Source organism: Schistocerca americana, unplaced genomic scaffold (assembly GCF_021461395.2).
Source record: "Schistocerca americana isolate TAMUIC-IGC-003095 unplaced genomic scaffold, iqSchAmer2.1 HiC_scaffold_589, whole genome shotgun sequence".
Classification (NCBI taxonomy): domain Eukaryota; kingdom Metazoa; phylum Arthropoda; class Insecta; order Orthoptera; family Acrididae; genus Schistocerca; species Schistocerca americana.
This window is the reverse complement of record NW_025726334.1, coordinates 25,001-30,000: the sequence shown is the minus strand read 5'-3', so window position 1 is coordinate 30,000 and position 5,000 is coordinate 25,001. Positions and strand designations below refer to the sequence as shown.

Below are 5,000 nucleotides of genomic sequence, written 5' to 3'. Positions count from 1 at the left end.
ACCGTGCGATCAGCCCAAAGTTATTCAGAGTCACCAAGGCAAACGGACCGGACGAGCCGACCGATTGGTTTTGATCTAATAAAAGCGTCCCTTCCATCTCTGGTCGGGACTCTGTTTGCATGTATTAGCTCTAGAATTACCACAGTTATCCAAGTAACGTGGGTACGATCTAAGGAACCATAACTGATTTAATGAGCCATTCGCGGTTTCACCTTAATGCGGCTTGTACTGAGACATGCATGGCTTAATCTTTGAGACAAGCATATGACTACTGGCAGGATCAACCAGGGAGCTGCGTCAACTAGAGCTGAGCAGCCGGCCGCCCGGGAGTGTGTCCCGGGGGCCCGCGCGAACACGCAAGCGTCCGCTCAATTATTCTGCAAACAGGAGGAGGCTGAGCTCCCCTGCACAATACACCTCGAAACCCTCTCAGGTCCCGGCGGCGCGCAGCGCCGTCCTAAGTACTTGGTCGGGTTCGAGAGAGGCGCAATCGCCCGGAGTTTGGCGAGTAGACGCTTTAGGTGCGACCACCCGTGCTCCCAACTGAGCTTGCCGCTGCCGACAGAGGCCCGGGAGCGTGCTGTCGTGGCATTGCCGGCGGGAGACAACACGCGCCACCTACGGTGGCCGGCAGCTCCAACGCCAGCGCCACAGAAGGACAAAAGCCCCACTTGGGTGCCGAAGCGAACGCGCCAACACGTCCGCACAGCTGCGATACAAACCACCTGCGAGAACCGCAGAGGCGACCGAGCAGCAGACGGCGTCGCGGCGCCGAGCGCCGGGCGGCGGCGCATCCTCAGCGCACACAGTCCTCAATCGGACCAGCACACTGCAGATGTCCACCGCGCTTCGCACCGGGCCCGCGAGGACCTACTTTGGCCGCACGGCGCCGCGTGCAGGGTGCGCCGGCGCGCAGCTGCGCCGCCTGCCGCCTCCGTCGGCCGGCGCGCCTGCCACTGGCCGCCCCCACCAGCCGGCTGTAGCGCGTGCGCCCACGCACCGCGCGGCCAGCACGCCGGGAGGCCCCCCCTCACCGGCCGGGGACGGTCCCACCCAGCCACCGCCGCGTATCGCTTCACACCCACATGCCATTCACGTTCGTGGGCATGGTGGGTATCGCTGAAACAACCGGTTGGTAGCTCAACCGATCGTCGCCATCACTGATTCACCTCTAGCGAGAACAACCGCACCACAACGGTTTACCAGTTGTTCATTTGCGTAACGTCACCAGCAAACGTAGACGTCCATCGCCATTTGCAAATTCAACGATTGTTGCATGCCTGTGTCAGGTGTCACGACACACTATGTCTGCCCACATACACGCAACAACATGTGCACGCTTCGCGAACACGTGGAAGGTGGCCCCCGTACGTATGCGATGTCCATTGCGCGAACGACTGTCAACCGGCCTCTGTCGCATGTCGCAGATGTGGAACGCAGTGCACCATGCTATCACGGTGAGTGAGAAGAGACGACTACGTCTGACAACACGCGCCACTACATCAACAGACGGCTCATGCTGATCGCCATCCACGGCATACCATACTGCAATCCAGCTCTTATAGGGAGACGACACGTAGCTGAGTGCACAATATTTGGACCGTATGGTTCGCCGTTGTTGGCGCAGTCGTGGTACGGTCACACATGTACCACGATGTATCATTCAGTACATGAGGACCAATGTGCAGTACAGTGTGTGATTTGGACGTACAACATCAGCGGACAGTTGACACAAGCCGTACCACAACGTAGGCTGTGCTTCGCCATGCGAATGCCAATGAACAACTGCGAAGGGCATTGAGCATGTACGTCCTGCTGCCATCCGCATTACAGTGTATAGCTGCAAGGTGTTTAACATGAAGCGATACTCTGGGGACCGGGCAGTGCGGGTAGCAAACTATATTGCGGGGGTTGCAGTTAGGCAACACTACACTAATTTAACGCGTCGTATGACAATTACAGAGCAGGTTAAGGCCCAACGTGTGTTGGGTTAAGGCCCAACGTGTGTTGGGTTAAGGCCCAACGTGTGTTGGGTTAAGGCCCAACGTGTGTTGGGTTAAGGCCCAACGTGTGTTGGGTTAAGGCCCAACGTGTGTTGGGTTAAGGCCCAACGTGTGTTGGGTTAAGGCCCAACGTGTGTTGGGTTAAGGCCCAACGTGTGTTGGGTTAAGGCCCAACGTGTGTTGGGTTAAGGCCCAACGTGTGTTGGGTTAAGGCCCAACGTGTGTTGGGTTAAGGCCCAACGTGTGTTGGGTTAAGGCCCAACGTGTGTTGGGTTAAGGCCCAACGTGTGTTGGGTTAAGGCCCAACGTGTGTTGGGTTAAGGCCCAACGTGTGTTGGGTTAAGGCCCAACGTGTGTTGGGTTAAGGCCCAACGTGTGTTGGGTTAAGGCCCAACGTGTGTTGGGTTAAGGCCCAACGTGTGTTGGGTTAAGGCCCAACGTGTGTTGGGTTAAGGCCCAACGTGTGTTGGGTTAAGGCCCAACGTGTGTTGGGTTAAGGCCCAACGTGTGTTGGGTTAAGGCCCAACGTGTGTTGGGTTAAGGCCCAACGTGTGTTGGGTTAAGGCCCAACGTGTGTTGGGTTAAGGCCCAACGCGGGTTGGGTTAAGGCCCAACGCGGGTTGGGTTAAGGCGCAACGCGGGTTAGGTTAAGGCGCAACGCGGGTTAGGTTAAGGCGCAACGCGGGTTAGGTTAAGGCGCAACGCGGGTTAGGTTAAGGCGCAACGCGGGTTAGGTTAAGGCGCAACGCGGGTTAGGTTAAGGCGCAACGCGGGTTAGGTTAAGGCGCAACGCGGGTTACGTTAAGGCGCAACGCGGGTTACGTTAAGGCGCAACGCGGGTTACGTTAAGGCGCAACGCGGGTTACGTTAAGGCGCAATATAGGTTAGGTTAAGGCGCAATATAGGTTAGGTTAAGGCGCAATATAGGTTAGGTTAAGGCGCAATACGGGTTAGGTTAAGGCGCAATACGGGTTAGGTTAAGGCGCAATACGGGTTAGGTTAAGGCGCAATACGGGTTAGGTTAAGGCACAATACGGGTTAGGTTAAGGCACAATACGGGTTAGGTTAAGGCACAATACGGGTTAGGTTAAGGCACAATACGGGTTAGGTTAAGGCACAATACGGGTTAGGTTAAGGCACAATACGGGTTAGGTTAAGGCACAATACGGGTTAGGTTAAGGCACAATACGGGTTAGGTTAAGGCACAATACGGGTTAGGTTAAGGCACAATACGGGTTAGGTTAAGGCACAATACGGGTTAGGTTAAGGCACAATACGGGTTAGGTTAAGGCACAATACGGGTTAGGTTAAGGTACAATACGGGTTAGGTTAAGGTACAATACGGGTTAGGTTAAGGTACAATACGGGTTAGGTTAAGGTACAATACGGGTTAGGTTAAGGTACAATACGGGTTAGGTTAAGGTACAATACGGGTTAGGTTAAGGTACAATACGGGTTAGGTTAAGGTACAATACGGGTTAGGTTAAGGTACAATACGGGTTAGGTTAAGGTACAATACGGGTTAGGTTAAGGTACACATTGTTGTAAGGAAAGGTGTTTTGGGGGGGGGGGGGGGGGCCGGTTTGTTGATTGTGATTATCGTAAGTAAATGACTGCGGCATCATCTGATTTGCCACGTCAGGGTGCACCTTTGGCTCATAACAGGCGGCGCTCTGATTCCATGCTTGTGGCAGACCTGTGTCTTTCATTCCTGCCATTGTTTGTGTGGTGTGACAGGAGGCAGTATTGTGATGTTGGGTGCACCCCTGTGTAGGACATGTGTGGGTGTTGGTGGCTTAGCTGAGCAATGGTGGTTGTCGGAAGGGTGAGATATTCTGTTTTGTGAGTGGACCTCCCGGTCTGGTTATGATAGTGTGGATTGTCTAATGTGGCAGAGAGGATGCACTGGGTGTTGTTCCATGCTGGTGCTTACATATTGTCTGTGTGCCTGTTACAGGCAGAGAGTAGTGCGTGATAAGAGTGTCTGGCTGACGTGTGATTGTGAGCAGAGTCTTTCAGCATGTATACGGACAGTTGTATACATTATCTGTATTCTGATGGCTCTATCTATTACTAATCAGCGCCGTGTATACGTTTAATCCGGTTCCAGTCGAAACTATTGTATCTCTGTACATTAGTGACACGGCGAGCCCGCTATGTAGTTACTCGTCTCGGCAGCTTCCACCGGTGTATCGCAAATGATTATAAGGAATCAGTCTAGTCGTCAATACCGATAGTGTGACGTCACATGTCTGGGGTGGGGGACGCTGCGCCCTTCCGGTGGGTCATGGCCTAGGAAGACTCTTCCCACGCAGGGGGGCTTGGACTGTCATTGACTCTTCCGAGTAATATACTTGCCGTACGTTTTTGCGACTGCGAGTGCAACGCTCACCGGTACCGACATGGATGGAGCGCCTCCTAGCTGCCGCTGAGCATCTGCATTCGTACAGAGAGCAACGCGATCGCGTCTGTAGCTCGTACGTGGTACAGCTCGCAGCTCATGTATATGGACAGCGGGAATGTCGCATATTGGACATAACTCTTCATGAAACGCACGTTATAGGGGTGGATTGCACATTGCGAGTGCGAGCAAAGTCCGCCGTTCATCCGCTGGAGTTGCGAGTCGAGCGGTTGGGGTGGGGCACGAACGGGTGCAGGTGGAGTGATTGCCGGTCCACGACTTCGTGCGGCAGAGGCGCTGGCGTTGGGGTGCTGTTGTCGACAGAGGATGCAGGCTTTGTGGGTGGGGTCGAAAGAAGGGCACTGTGGGCCCATGGCTGTCTTAGTCGGCTTGGCGTCTCATAGATGCCGGTATCGTCGTTGCAGGAGGTCATGTTGCGGGAGACCTACAGATGGCGGTGTGTTTTGCGGTGCGCTCGACATGGCGGACGTAGTGTTGTCAGATTCGCATAGATGGAGGTATTGCATGTGGTTTCGCCGTATTTTCATAGATGGCGATACTGTTTTGCCGGCATGGTTGGCGTAGTTCCGTCGGAT

General features: G+C 54.5%; 1 non-coding gene across 1 annotated transcript in view; it reads right to left on the bottom strand.

The window, feature by feature from the left end:
* The window catches only part of LOC124587214, a 1,910-nt gene extending 1,619 nt beyond the window's left edge, over nt 1–291 (bottom strand). The window contains exon 1 of the ribosomal RNA XR_006975347.1: nt 1–291. This exon is cut by the window's left edge and continues 1,619 nt beyond it. This is a non-coding gene — a ribosomal RNA (small subunit ribosomal RNA).
* Between the last annotated feature and the right edge of the window lie 4,709 nt (nt 292–5,000).